This window comes from Sardina pilchardus, chromosome 2 (assembly GCF_963854185.1).
Source record: "Sardina pilchardus chromosome 2, fSarPil1.1, whole genome shotgun sequence".
In the NCBI taxonomy this organism is placed as follows: Eukaryota; Metazoa; Chordata; class Actinopteri; order Clupeiformes; family Clupeidae; genus Sardina; species Sardina pilchardus.
In genome coordinates this window covers 5,419,093-5,434,419 of record NC_084995.1, presented here as the reverse complement: position 1 = coordinate 5,434,419, position 15,327 = coordinate 5,419,093, and the positions used below count along the sequence as shown (strand labels likewise).

The following is a 15,327-nucleotide window of genomic DNA, read 5'->3' as shown; positions in this document are numbered from 1 at the left end:
TGGTGGGGACAAAATCGTTCGTCATAAAAAAGTGGTGGAGACATGTGACGCTGCTGTTTCCGAAAGCCGAAAAGGAGTAAGCTCACTGTTGCAGACGCACACTCAACATAAGATTGCTAATGATGTGTGAAACTGCTCTGGGGGGGGAGGGGGGGGGGGTTAAATTCGTCTTCTAAGGCACAGAGGTCAGTTCACAGAGGGAGATGGTACAGTTAGCTTCCAACACTTGATGGCTCGCTTTGTGGTAGGCTAGCCATCTGAATGGAATGCCTCAGTCGGCACGGCAGATGCTTGGAAAACGACTCAAAAGTCAAAGACTAGACTAGACTAATCGTTATAATATTTTCTATGTTTCAAATCACTTGATCGCAGATGTAACAGAACCCTCACCAATTTGAGTTGACAGTGGGATTAAATTAAGAAGTATTTAAATTAAGTAGCCTAGGCTATTTCATTTTTCTTTCAGTCCATGATTCCATAATACCATTCGATCGTGCTGCAAATTATCAGACTTGAGAAGCACGCATCGCATCGGCAACTTCGCTGCTCAGTGGCCGAATTTTCTGTCGAGTGTGGAGGAGGTCAGCAGTTCGTGAAAAAAGCTGCAGATCATAGACAGAGAAAGCATATGCTCTGAGAACAGAACACAACTGCATGTCAAGTGTAGCCTAGGGTCTGTCTACGCAGAAACAACACGTTTTGATCGTGCGTTTCAAGTGTAGGCCTATGCCGCGAATATCAAATATACTCGACTGACTGAATCCCTTATATTTTTTGGCAACTGTTAAAATATTCAAAACCATGCACATGAAATATCAAAGATAATAGTAAGGCATGGTAGGCTACTGTTCTTCGATAAACGACCAATAGCCTATTTAGATTCACTTCTCCCGTCCTCCGCTGATCAGAGCGCAATTTCGAATAGCCCAACTACGATTAAAATATGTATGCTTTGGCTACTGTATTTCAGGGCCTACACCACCTTGAAAAATGTCTCTGCCCCCCGAGAAAGTAGGTCTAAAGCCTACATATTCACCAATCTATATGGATTAGCCTACTCCATAAAGTAAAGCAAACTAACCAGCGGTGGTAATTTTCGTGGAGTTAGAATGAACTAGGGACACAGACCGGTTTCAGCATCACTCTGGCTCTGGTTTAGTTTTTTTTTGCGCAAGCCGAGTCCTGAGGACATGATAGAAGCCAGCGAACTAGCCTTCATTCTCCTTGGAATGAGCCATTTAAGTACGAAGCTGATAAAGTAACCTAAATATAGCCTAGGCGTGCGTTTAAAACTGGTACTGGCGGCAACGGCGCAGCAGAGTCCTCAACATCGTTAAGATCATATAAAATGTATGTCCCCAGCACTTATCAAACCAAGCTGTAAAATAGCGTTTTTGTCCCCTGAAAACTAAACTGACGCCCTTGGATAGATAGATAGCTATCCAAAGAGAAATTACAGAATTACATTCATGAGGAAATAGCCTACGTCAGATTACGGAACTATTATAGAGACGCAGTCTAACTCAATAAAACTTGTTTGCATAGTGCTAATCATCCTCACTGTTGTCAAACTCTCGAATGAAACATAAAGTGTTATTTCAATCTGCTGCTTGTGTTAATGGCAATTCTGAACTATGACAAATAGTTTGTTAGTTCATGCTCGTCTTTTTCGAAGTGCAGAGCCTTGCGAACATTTTCAGAGTGCCAGACTGAATTGGCAAACACCCGAAAAAACACAACAATAAAAGAGTTGCAGTGTTGCAGTCTGTAGGTGACTAGGCTCCTAGGGATTTCTGTTGGCATTTCCGAAATATAGGCTACTATATGGGCTGGGCCACTAGAGGTTGCTTCCTGGCCGCTTATTGAATGAGTAGAACTGGGCTACAGTATCAATCACACCGCAGCAATGCTACAGTGGACTGTACTGCCACCTAGTGGCGGTAAGTTGTAATGCAGCTGTAATACATTTCACGCAGAGCGTGAATCAGGTAACGCGTGAGGGAAACGGCCATTCTCAAGTAAGGCCTACTGTAGGTGCCTTGCTCAAGGGCACTTCAGCCGTGGACTGGTCGGGGATCGAACCGGCAATCCTCCAGTTACAAGCCCCAACCAGTAGGCCACGGCTGCCCCAAGGTGTGTGTGTGTGTGTGTGTGTGTCTCTCTGTCTCTGTCTCTGTCTCTGTGTGTCTCTCTCTCTCTTTCTTTCTCTCTCTCTCTCTCTCTCTAGGCAGCCGCACGTGTGTCAATGTGTGTATGCTAGGGGAGACCCGGGAAGAAGAGATTGAGGAGAAGGGGGGTGACAGAGTGCAAGCGTGTGTCTGTGAGTTGCAACAGAGAGAGAGAGAGAAGGATAGAGAGGGGGGTGTGTGTGATTGGGCAATTATGAAATTAACAAATAACTCACTTTCTGTTAACATGGTTAAAATCAAAATTGCAGCATAGGTTGATATGATTATTATTATTCATCAACTCGCTTCAAAATATTTTAGCTAAAACTGTGTCCACCACAATCATTAATGCGCTTTTAAAAAACACAATCAACACCAAATTCAAAACTTTGTATATGACTGTCACTACAAACACACTAACTAATACTCCATTAAATTTCATCCAAACTAGTCACTGTTTTCTGCCTACCAACCAACTTTTTGTTTCTTTTATAAGACACCTAGGTTCAAACCTTCGCCATTTCAATATACTTTAGAAATTCAAAAATCTGGTCGCAATTTCTCTTGGGCAACCCCTCAAGATAATTTTACCGTCTAGGAGTAAAAATACATGATGTGCAAAAATCAGAAAATCTCACATAACTCAAATTCTTTTAATATTTACTATATAGTTTAAATGTAAAACTTGTTCATATCCATACACAACATATGCCCACCAAATCTGGTTCATTTTCGTGAATGTATGTGTCAACCACAACAGACAATGCACTAGGTGGCGCTGTAGAGTCCCTAAGCCACACCCTAGGCCAGATCTAGAGCTCTGTCTCTGACTAGAGATAGCAATAACACACAATCCCACCAAATTTGGTTTATTTTCATGAATATGTGTGTCAACCAGAACAGACAATGCGCTAGGTGGCGCTATACAGTCCCTAAGCCACACCCTAGGCCAGAGCTCTGTCTCTGACTATCGATAGCAATAATGCACAAGCCCACCAAATTTGGTTGATTTTCGTGAATATATGGGTCAACCACAATAGACACTGCGCTAGGTGGCGCTTTAGAGTCCCTAAGCCACACCCTAGGCCAGAGCTCTGTCTCTGACTAGAGATAGCAATAACACACATGGCCATCAAATTTGGTTCATTTTGGTGAATGTACGTGTCAACCACAACAGACAATGCGCTAGGTGGCGCTATAGTGTCCCTAAGCCACACCCTAGGCCAGATCTCTGTCTCTTATAGTGCGTTCGATTAACTGCCCGCCTCAGTACCATGGGGAGCAGAGCTTTCAGTCGCTCTGCTCCTCAACTCTGGAATTCTCTCCCCCCGACATCCGCAACATAGACTCTCTCCCCCTGTTTAAATCCCGACTGAAAACTTATCTCTTCCAGCTTGCATACTGTTTAGATTGATTTATGTGCACTTATTTTTCTTTTTTCTTTTAGTTTGTGTGTGTGTGTATGCCTTGGCTTATTGTTTTAATGTTGTTTCTCCTGTTTTAATGTTGTACAGTGTCCTTGAGTGTTTTGAAAGGCGCTTTGAAATAAAATTTATTATTATTATTATTATTATTGTGAGAGCACGGTGTGCTGCCTGTGCAATAATGTTTCGAGGTGTCACTTAAGCAGACGTTTGAATAAAGAGGTTGATAAGAAAATGAGGAAATGTGTAGGCTTAAATAACATAGCCGGTTTTTAAGTGTATTTTTTTTGGGCTTTTTTGCCTTTATTTGTATAGGACAGTGAAGGGTGAGACAGGAAGTAAGTGGGATAGAGAGATGGGGTGGGACTGGGAAATGACCGCAGGCCGCACTCGGACCCATATGTGGTATGAGCGCTGTAGCCTGCTGCGCCACAGCGCTCCCCTATAGGCTTAGATTTTGACGCAGCACAGACTATAGCCACATACTCCTTTCTCTGTTTTTACCTCATAAGCCTAATAAAAAATAAAAAATAAAAGGCTACACAAAAAGATAATGGCAAACTTTTCTGGCAATGTCTCTTTTCATAACTTGTTTGTAGGCTATTTTTGTCCGGTTTTAATAACATCATTATGTCCATTGAATGAATGCCATTTTGCACGCTAAAATCTGAATCATCACAAGTAAATACAATAAAGAATGGTAACGTAAGTTGGATCATTATATTCTTAGTTGTAATCCCCCTGCATATCCTGCTGGTGACTCCACTGAGGCATAGCGTTAAGACGCTCTTAGTCAGTAACGAGAACTCTGGATCACTCGTAGATCTACAAGTGTTTTCACGATGCTCTTAAGTTACGATGGTTTCGGGAAACAGTCGGAAAACCTTAAGACGTTCGTAAGAGGGACTTTACGATCATCTTAGGCTTACGATGCTTTCGGGAAACGCACCCCTGAACCGTTCAGAATGGAATGATTGAAAAATAATTTCGTTTTCAAGCCCTGGTAGCAATACGGAGCAATACCACAGGCAAAAGTCGGGGCGCTATTGAGTTTATCTATCTATTAACGCAAGGAACGTTTGTCTGTGTGTCACTCTGTCTGTCTGTCTGCCTGTCTGTGTGTTCCATGCATAACTCTCGACCCACTCATCCGATTGACCAAAAATTTGGCGCAGGTCTTGCTAATGGCATGCGTGAGTACAATGCAAAGTTTGGTCGTTTTTGGACAAAAAATTACAGACATTGTTAAATTAAGCAAAATACAATTCTACCGCTATCTAGCCACTACCCTTCTCACTCTCACTTACTCCAGCATAGAAAAACAGCCCATTTCACTGACAAACTCACGTGTTGCCATTCATGGAAATTACGATGTCTCACTTAAGCAACGGACCGTTTCAAGATTGTTCATCTTGGATAAACATGCTGGGTAACACTTTACATTACGGCTCGCTAATAAGGTGGTAATTGTATGGTAATTTCTATGTAATTTCATGGTAACAATCCCTTGTTACCACTTATTACAAGTAATTTCCATGCAGTTTCTGGTGCAATTACTCTGCAGTTTCTAGGTAATAGCAATGCAAACAGCATTAATTAAGGTGGTAATTTCTATGGTATTTTTATCTAATTTCATGGTAATAATATTTTGTAGCCCCTTATTACTAGTAATTTACTGGTAAGCATGCTGTTAAAGTAACGTAACGTTGCATAGGCTAGGCTACTGTACATCAACAACCGCGGTTGCCTATTTTTACTTTGCAAAGTGAGTAAAAAGCTCTACTAACTGCACAAGCCTGATTCTACATCATCGCCAATCTACCATGATCTACCTGCATCAACGTCATTGGGCAACAAGTTTCTTGCAAAACATTGTTTGTACGGGCACTGCACTAGTAGTCCAAAATGCTCTACAAAGTCACGAAGAAGATATCTGTCAGAACAATAGCGGGATTTGAGGAGAGACTTGCTGAGCTTGTTAGGAATTCCCTCATATTTATGATGCGTCGAGCCCAGGACACAGGGATAAACAACGGGTACTGAATAGCAGTGTTGTGCACGTTCACACTTTTCAATAACTAGTTCAGTTCAGTTCACACACAAAGAAAGTGAACTGTTCACGTTCATAGCTCACCATTTTTAAAGTTCAGTTAATTTTAATGAAAATCGTTTTCTGACGGTATCGGACATTCAGACATGAAGCACCTGTTGTTCACATCTAATTTAGAATATCCGTAAATTGGGCTTTGTTTCGCTGGGCAGATAGCCTACTGACGCCTAATAAATGTGGCCACGCTGTCAGCTGTGCATGCCTGACAGCGGAAGAGTGTAGTTTTAAACACCAGGAGTATGGAGGAGGCTATAGCCTTGCTGCATTACTTGCAGCGATGGAACTGTTCAGTGACATGCTGTAGGGCTCTTTGAACACACGTTAGACTTCCCTCGATCATCACTGACAAGTGCGGAATTTTTCCGCGATTGCATTCACATAGCAGCGGTCCTATATGTGTACAATGCATCATGCGTAACGTGATCATGGGTAATGTACGGTAACGTAGTGCAAAGCTGTAGTTTAGGAGTGGCGCCCGTGGTCAGTGAGTGTGATAACGACAGTGTTGGGAAGGTTACTTTAGAAAGGTAATGTGTTACAGTTACAAGTTACCCTGTTTAAAATGTCATAGTAGTGTAACTATTTGAATTAATTTTTCTGAGTAACGTAACTAATTACTTTTGATTACTTTTCCGATTTTTTAATGATAAATATAGTCCCCAAATCCATGCAAAGATTTCGGCCTTGGTCTACAGGCTGCCGAGCAGTTCTGTACAAGTGCACAAGGCAGCAAGGGCATTCAATACATGAATTAGCATCACATTTTTCGTGAGGATAATATAATGATAATCATAATACGTTTACAGGCAGGCATGTAGGCCTACGCTGATGGCGCTGTAGACGTGATAGAGCCTATCAGAAGGTCCCGTATCAAACTATGGCTGTGGAGGGAAACAGTTCTTTTAATATTCTTTGCAAGGTTTTGCTGACAATATTGAGATGTAATTCAAATTGTAATTTTGAAAATGTTCCTGTAATTGAAGTACCTGTAATTGAATTACACATTTTTCTACAGTAACTGTAATATATTACTGTTACATTTATTTTGTAATTAAATTACGTAACTCAATTACATGTAATGCGTTACTCCCCAACACTGGATAACGACATGCTGTTTCTAAAATGGCAGCAGATAGTGTCACTCGATTTCTCAGGACAAAACAATTTCCGTAATGTTAATTGGACCTCAACAGTGACATTCGTCGTAAATTTCACATAATCTGAACGAATTCACATTCAAATTCATTATTTACCTCCACCAAGGAGGTATATGTTTTCATCGGGGACCGGCGTTTGTTTGTTTGTTTGTTTATCTGTCTGTCTGTCAGACAGATGGATGGATTTTGATGAAATTATCAGGGAAGGTCGAACATGATCCAAGGAAGAGACGATTACATTTTGGGAGTGATCCGTAATTCCGTCGGGATTCCGGAGGCATTTATGTATTTAGCTTGGTGGTGTAATGGCATGGTATGGCCACGTGGTGGCGATCTGAATAGTTTAGGTTCAGATGTATGACAACCTAGGAAGAACAATGCAGGCAGAGGTCTGCGCTCTCTGTGCTTTTCTAGTTTACAAATGTGTTGCGTTCAGTTATTTTGAACTCGTTCATGCACAACACTGCTGAATAGTTTTGAGGAGATCGGGGTAGCTCTTGGCACAACCGCAGATGTTGTTGGAGTGTCCTGCAAAAGATTAGTGGCCTAGCCTAAACATTTATTAATTAGATGTCTTTACTTACCCGGATATGGACGCATCAGGTTCACCTTCTGCGGGAAGGCCTCATCAGCCACAAACACTGGTGGGGTCCAAATGTCAATCCCGGGCAGAGGAGCGTGAGCTGGAAGAGGGAGCTGCCCTCTGAGAAATCCGTGCGGGCAAAAACTCCAGCATCACTGTCGCGGACTCGCGGCCGTATACACCGACATCCACAAAGAAAAACCTGTAGCGAGCATCGCAAGCAGCCATCAGCACAAAGCTGAAAAACCCTTTATACGTAGTTGAAAAACAACTGCCGCTGTTGGCTGGGGCTCGCACACGAATGTGTTTCCCGTCAATTGCCCCTATGCAATTTGGAAATTGCCAGTGGTGCCAGAACTCCAGGCAAATGGTCTCCCAATCCTGACCTTGGGGATATTTCATGAAGTCATCACGCAATTCATCCCAGAGAGCGCAACACACCTCCTGCTGACCGTAGATATCCCCAGTTTATAGCTTGCAGCCAGCGCTTGCTGGCTCATCCCAGAGGCCAAAGCCATGCGCTCCGCCTCTCCAATCGGCGCACTGTGGGACGCGGCAGAACCGGGGCTTTCCAACGAGATAGACATGTGTCTGTACGATCAAGTATGAAAATAAAATAAAATCATGAATTTAAATCAAAGTATATCATTATTTACAGTCTATATTGCTCTGCGTTCACCCACGCAGCTAGCCTGACGAGCCAGACCCACATCAAGATGTAGGGTCTGGACACTCACCGTAGACAGGGCTCAATCGGAGGGGTGGGATAAACAGTTGTCTTTCAAATTCCCTCCCCGCAATAGGATAATGCTAAACGAATCATCTTCTTGTTTTCAAGTAGCAGAATGCGTAACCAGAGCTGCCAACTTTTCAAAAAACCTTGGAGTGAGATTCTGTCGGGGGTGACCAAAAGTTTTTACCGCACTCGTCGCAATACCAAAATTATTGTTTCGATCCCGATACTAAGTCAAGAATTGTGATTTCGATACTTTTTCGATGCTTTTTTAAAAACAATTTTAGTGTATTTGGTGATTTAATCATCAGTAACCTAATATTGAATATTGTGTGATCATTCACACCAGTGGCCATCTGAGATTCTGCTCAACCCTCCACACACAGAGAAAATGATAATATATATCATATATTATGGAATTCATAACTATACATATTTTGTTGATAATGTTATATTTCACAATCTGCATGATTATTAGTAGCTAAAAATGTTTAGTCATTCGTGTACTGATTTCAAGACTATTACACTTACTCAGGCCTATTTTATTTAAATGGTGTGTAGGCTTACAGTAGGTCTGATTGAGTGTGCATTAATGGAGTGTGTAATTGAGTGCCTGTCGCTTTAAGAAATACGTGAGCAGCTTTCTATCTCACGGTTTTACGCGAGTGAAATAAAAGATGCATGCAAGGATATGTGCAATTAATTTGGCTTTCTGTGTCATAAAATACATGTTCAAAACACTAACAAGTCGAAGAAAATCTTTCAGGGATCATATAAGAGATGAGTGTCTTGCAATGTTCCTTTATGATTTTAGTGATTTAGCTCTCTCCAGAAGTTATTTATCCACACGTTCCCGCAAACAAAACAGTGCAACAAAAGTGCAACAAGTTAGTCTAAAGTTAACATGTAAGCTATTTTCTCCCGCGGGTGTCTCCTTCTTGTGTCGCAAATGGATGTCTATGCATCGAATAGGGTTAGCCCACTGTACAGTGGCGATTCTTGGCACCATATACCGTTGGGGAGTTTTAAAAGAAACGAACGAGTCTCAGCCCAAAATCAGATTTTGTTTTGCGTGAGAAAATGGATGTATGGCGTGAGTGCGTGTGTAAACAGCCAAAATCGTGTGTCACACTCCGAAAGCGTGAGAGTTGGCAGCTCTGGTAACCTTCCCTCTCCACGCAATAGGATAACGCTAAACGAATCATCTTCTTGCTTTCAAAAAGCAGGATGCGTTACCGTCGCAACTTCTGGTCGCATGTCAGTCACCATTATGTTAAGCCCTGTGATTGGCCCGCTGGTGCTGGGGGTTCTCAGCTCCCTGGCTCAATGGATCGTGCCTAGACTGCCCCGGCAGCCAAATTACATTTGCTGCCGCTAGGGGTGTCTAGATTTCTAGGCTACCACGCAGCCACTGCTCTCGCTTGAATTACTCCTGGACCAGGTATCGCACAGACATGGCATGCATATCAAATGAAAGAGGAGAAACAGAACTTTCCATTGATACCAAACACATCGATCCTTTTGTGTTATAAAAACAGATGAAGTTACAAACTAATAAGAATGTCATATAGCTTCGGCTACCGCTACTTTCGTTTGATTTACTCGTGAAACCGTGGTCAAAAAGATATGGCTTGCATGTCAGATAAAAGAGGAGAGCTAGAGCTATCCACAGGTACCAAATACAACCTTCTAGGCCATGAAACAGAAGAAGTGACAGCAAAATAATAACTTAATTTAGCTCCACTTAGTACGCGAATAATGAGACAGAGAAGAATGGACTTATATCTATGAAAACTGCTGGCTTTGGGCGGTTTTATATATTTATTTTCCGGGGACGTAGTCAATGCGGGAGGTGTTGTAGGCTACTGTCAAGGCCGCGCCTAAAGCGCTGGGGGGGAACCCTATATGTCATGCAGTCATCCTAAGTTAGATACCGCATGTCCGTTTTTATATGTTTCCCCACATTGTATTGGGGGAAGCAATCCCCTATAGGTCCAGGGCTAAAAGTAGTTTTTATTCTTACCAGTAGGCCTAGTCTACTACTGAATAGGTTGAACTGCGTGCGTAGTGCGACGAGAAATGTTCGTATTGCTGAAATAACTTTTAATGACCAACCGTGTCCATTACGCACTACAGATATTTATAGGCTATTGTTTTATTTTAGTGTTTTTTGTCCACTACCCATGGCAAACATAGTTTAAATGTTCGCCATTACTTAGGCCTATTTCTTTTCGGCTTTCACAATCATCTAGGTACAGCTGCGCCGATGGTAAAAACTTGCCATGTCTATACAGAACTGCTTTCACTTCCCCGAGTCGCGCACACAACAGACACATAACCATATCAAGAAGTCTTCACAATGACATTTTAAATGTGAATCTTTATTATTTTACACAATTGGATATAGTTGACATTAATAGCCTATTAATGACCTCATGTCGGAATGGCACGTTGTTTGAAAAAAAAGTTAAATACCGCCACTGCGACCATGAAAAAAAAAAATGTCGGAGTGGTGGGACTTTTTCCCATAAAGAGACATGCCTCCACTACGACAATTGGACGTCAATGTCGAAGTGCTGGTATGTCGGAATGAACGGCGGATACCTAGTGGCCTCACGCCCCACTTTCTCTTTTTTTTCCCTTCTTCTGTTAAGTAAGTTTCTTTTTTTAGTTGTGAAAAGGTAACTTTTTTTGACAACCTGGAGATAACGTTCTCTAAACTTTATTAGTAGGTTACTGAAAACCTAACCACAGGGGAACCAAAAGCTAACGTTACTTAAAGTTAGCAGAACGTTATTTGCTTACTGGGACTGGACAGTGTACATAGCCTACCTGGGAAACTACCTATTTTTATTGAATGAAAGAGGTGATAAAGACAATCATTTATGTATTTGCCTCTGAAATTCTAATTGTGTTGGTGTGAAGGGGAGATCCAAGACCAAAAGACAAGGATCGCAATCATGCCACTATGCACAGTGGTTGAGCTCTGAGAGACTGTGATGTTTGCATGGAATGCACCTTACCTTTGTGACCAAGACAGATTAAAACTGATTGTTGAAATAAATAGTGTTGTGTATCTTTTTACATAACACTGGGCATTGCTTATGACACAGTAATTCATCTAGCATACTTTCAGTAAATAAATTAATTCAAGCTAAAATTGAAGTCTATAATTAGGCTATAGTGAGCCTGATCTATTAGCCAACCAGGGGGGTATTCCATCAACCTCGCTAAAGGCTAAACCTGGCTTATTGATAAGCATCACTAATTTAAGTGAGAGTTCCGCTACATAAATGTATTACGTTACTAATTTTTTTTATGACCATTGAAACAATATTTTAGAGTTAACCTTTTTAATCTACGAACGTAGGCTATCTACTGTTGAATAGTCTATGCCAAAGTTGTTTTGAGTTTAGCCTAAATAGCCGATGTACGATTTCTTTATTCTCCTTATATGTAGGCAACTATCTATTTTTTCTCTCAATGTTCAATTTAATGACTTCCGTAGTAAAATCCTGTAGATGGCGCTTGTAAATTGAACTGAAATCCTCTAATATTGCCTTAATTGTACGACATATCCTTTTTAAAATCTGTTCACTTCTGTATAGAAGTAAAATTGTGTCAATGCAACTTTTAACAGGTAACCTGTAAAATGAAACCAAAAAGCATTTTAATACGCAGGGTGTGAGAAATTTTATAGGCAGAAATGTGAGTCATTTAAGTACGGTAGAATTTAGTTTTGAACCTACAGAGCAACACATTGAAGAATGTGGCCCTTATCTACATAACTGCACAGAATTCTGTACTCAACCTGCACTTTAATGCTTCTTTGCACTTCTGGTTGGATGTCGACTGCATTTCATTGGCTCTGTAACCTGTACTCTGCTAAATTACAATAAAGTCAATCTAAATCTATAATCTAATTATGGGCAAGACGCACATTGCAATTCCCTGTTGAATTAAACCCCTCTCTTAATCAGATTAAAGAAATACATTAGACCTATTATATATTATGACCATGCCGATGACCCCGAGGGGGGGGTTTCTAAAAAAATTAATCCCAGCTACTCCGATAAGCTCTAGGAATGCCAGTGCGATGAAATTATTTTCTCCCCATAGTGAGTGAAGGGGGGAAATTATGGAGATACATTTGACGGTGTAGCCTATTCCTGTGCGGGCCTGATGCTATTCTGATAGATCACACCTGGGGACGTATTACAGAAAAATATCCTAAGTGCTTGTCCTAACTTAAGTTAAGTTTCAAAGATAGGAAAAATCCTATCTTCCTATTACAGAAGCAGTTCCTAAACTCATGGCTGTGTCCTATCCACTGATCTATAAAGAATTACTTTTAGATCAGTGGTCCTCTCATCTCAGACCTCCTATTGTAGCAGGCTGTACCTAGCAGGATACAGCAGTCTGCTGTGAGTGGCCCGTAGATAACGGCAGGTCCAATAGAGCTCCACAGTCCCGCCCACAGCCTTGTCCGGAAGTAAAAATCCAATACAATTTCTCCATTGACAACTGGAGAATAAGCCATAAAATCGTAACCGTCCATGGTAGACGTAAAACCAGCTACGATGTGACTAAGCGATTATACCGGCTCATATAGATGTCAAAAGTTAACGGGGCATCAACCTTGTTTTTGAGAAAACAATGTTTTATTCACGATTTAACGAGAGAGTACTACACTACCCAACACCCTACCGTGTAAAACTGGTGAAAGCAGAGCCTTTGATTGGTAGAGATCGCCGTTGCCATGGCAATCCCAAACAAACTGTACTCAACTTTTCCCGCGCCTATCGTCCGGCTAGCGTCTCGCTGGAACTTCATAACTTAAAATGGCTGCAGGGCTGTCAGGACCGATGTGTGGTCTTCCGAAAAAGAACAGTTTTCTCATCTTGAAGGTTGAATTTACTCAATGGAAACGGTAGGAAGTAATCATCTTCTTTTCTCAGATTAATATGGAACCATGTTAAACTATGGTTAGGCTGCAAATGTTGGAAATGTGTGTACGTTTGCAAAGCATCCTGGGATTTGAGTTCTCTAACTAGGAATTTAAGATATGTACACAGTCTTGTACCTTTCGCTTTTTTTACATTTTCTGTTCATTTTTTCACTCGAAATTACAAGTTATATGCTTATGAGTCACATCGTAGCTGGTTAGCCTAAGGCATGGTCTAAAACTCTTTATATCCGGATTTTTCCAGAAGTCAATGGGAGAAATGAATGAGAAATTTTCTTCCGGACAAGCACCTCTCTCGGAGGAGGGGCGGGACTGTGGAGCTCTATAGACCTCTGAAGCTCGCCTACAAAAAAGCCACCATCTTTGCCCAAATAAGGAGATCCGGTATCTTGAGATTTTTCCTATGGGAAAATAACATGGGGATTTTCAATAATCGCACTGTTAAACTCTCGCGGAGATGATGACATTTGAAATACAGACGTTTTTCACTACACAGTTTTGTCCACTGCCGTCTAGTGGATACTGTGATCTTCGGCAGGTGAAGACGGCACACTTTGATCTTTGCTACCCCAAAGCTAACTTACAATGCAACTTGCCATAGGCAGTTAGCTTCAATTAACTCCCGGATCTCCTTATATGGGCAAAGATGGCAGCTTCGGATCCTTTTTGTAGGGGAACTTCAGAGGTCTATTGGGGTGACTTTTCTTTTGACGAGTGACGTCACCGGCACCCGATGCTTGTCCTGTTTACCTGGTTGTCTGTCCATCTTAGCGCTGACCGCCGTCATGTCATCCGGCACAAGCTTCCTTGGTACACTGCTGTCATAAGCATTACGGTTCCCCATTGACTCCCATTGATTCTGACTGACCATTTCGAAGGAAAACGTCAATTATGTGCTGACGTGCTGAAACAAACGCCGCTGACATATGATAGTAACCATTTCACTTTGATAATAACCTACATTTTTGTCCGACATAATACAGCAAGAATTTCGAAATTTTATCGACGCAACATGGAGAAACTTAAGGGAGAACAAAAACATTACATCCGTGACCCACGTTCAATGGGATTCCCCATTGACCATGGATCACGAAAAACGGAAAAGCGCACTTTGCATGACACAGCAACTACGTCACAGCACTTTACTTCCTGTTTCATGGTTGCGGTGTCATCAAAGTGCGCTGTGCCATGCCGCCATCTAGTGGTTAAGGAATATTTCACACCCATTATTATGATATTAAAAGCCGCACGGTTGAAAATTGACACAAAGTCGTTTGGGTGATCCCACTGTCGGCGCCGACGTTTTTTTGTCGCAGCGCTCAGAGCGCTCAAAGTTGAAATCTGTTCAACTTTTAGAACAGCGCCGGGCTCGTCAATGGCACTTCTCGTTATAAACCGTCTCTGGTTTTGGTAACTTAGCAACAATAAACACTTATCGAAGCACCGAGAGGAGGAGGTCGAGGGCGCTCTGGCTGTTAAAAACGCGTTTGGTGGACACAACACCTAATATCAGAGAGAAAATAGGCTAGGAAGGAGCAATAGGCTATAAAAGACAGAAAGAAAGAGAGTGATATTGATTAATTTGATGTGCTGGATAAAAAGATGAAATACAAAAATATATTAATGAATAATAATACATAGTCTATTATTCTATTATTATAATTGATAGGCCTATTTATTTGTTGTAAATGTTATAAATGTTTGAAAAGACATAGCTTACACATTTTATTTTTCTTGTTTTCACTTAATTATCCTATTTAGTGAACTATGATTTATGGTGTCCCAAACAGTCATGTTCCTCATCTTATCATAGGCACCCAGCAGGCCTGTTGCAGTTTGGCAGTTATTTTGCAGTTAGGACAGGGCCTGTGCCGTCCTAAGTTAGGATTCCTAAGTTAAGAAATTCTTGAGTTAGGATGGTCCTGTTATGGCCAAATTCCTATCTTAAGTTAAGATAAGATTTTGTCCTAAATGCAGTTAGAACAGTTGCTTCTGTAATAGGCCTACCAAAGATCCTAAATGCCATCCTAAACTGAGATAAGATAGGATTTTCAAATTAGGAAGTTTCTGTAATACGGCCCCAGGTCCCTTTACTCAAGTGGTATGCAGTCAAGCACCATTATGGGTGCAGGTTGCATGGTGCATGTTCAATAGGCTACACCAGGGATCTGAAACCCACATGAGGT

At 41.4% G+C, this 15,327-nt stretch overlaps 1 protein-coding gene and 1 long non-coding RNA gene across 2 annotated transcripts in view; both read right to left on the bottom strand.

Annotated features, from left to right (window-relative positions):
- Positions 1-7,632, bottom strand: part of LOC134060480 (uncharacterized) — a 48,964-nt gene extending 41,332 nt beyond the window's left edge. Inside the window, exon 1 of the long non-coding RNA XR_009935190.1 lies at positions 7,444-7,632. This is a non-coding gene — a long non-coding RNA (uncharacterized LOC134060480). The remainder of the gene's footprint in view (positions 1-7,443) is intronic.
- The window catches only part of atg9b (autophagy related 9B), an 839,198-nt gene that overhangs the window by 718,650 nt on the left and 105,221 nt on the right, over positions 1-15,327 (bottom strand). The window lies entirely within an intron of this gene.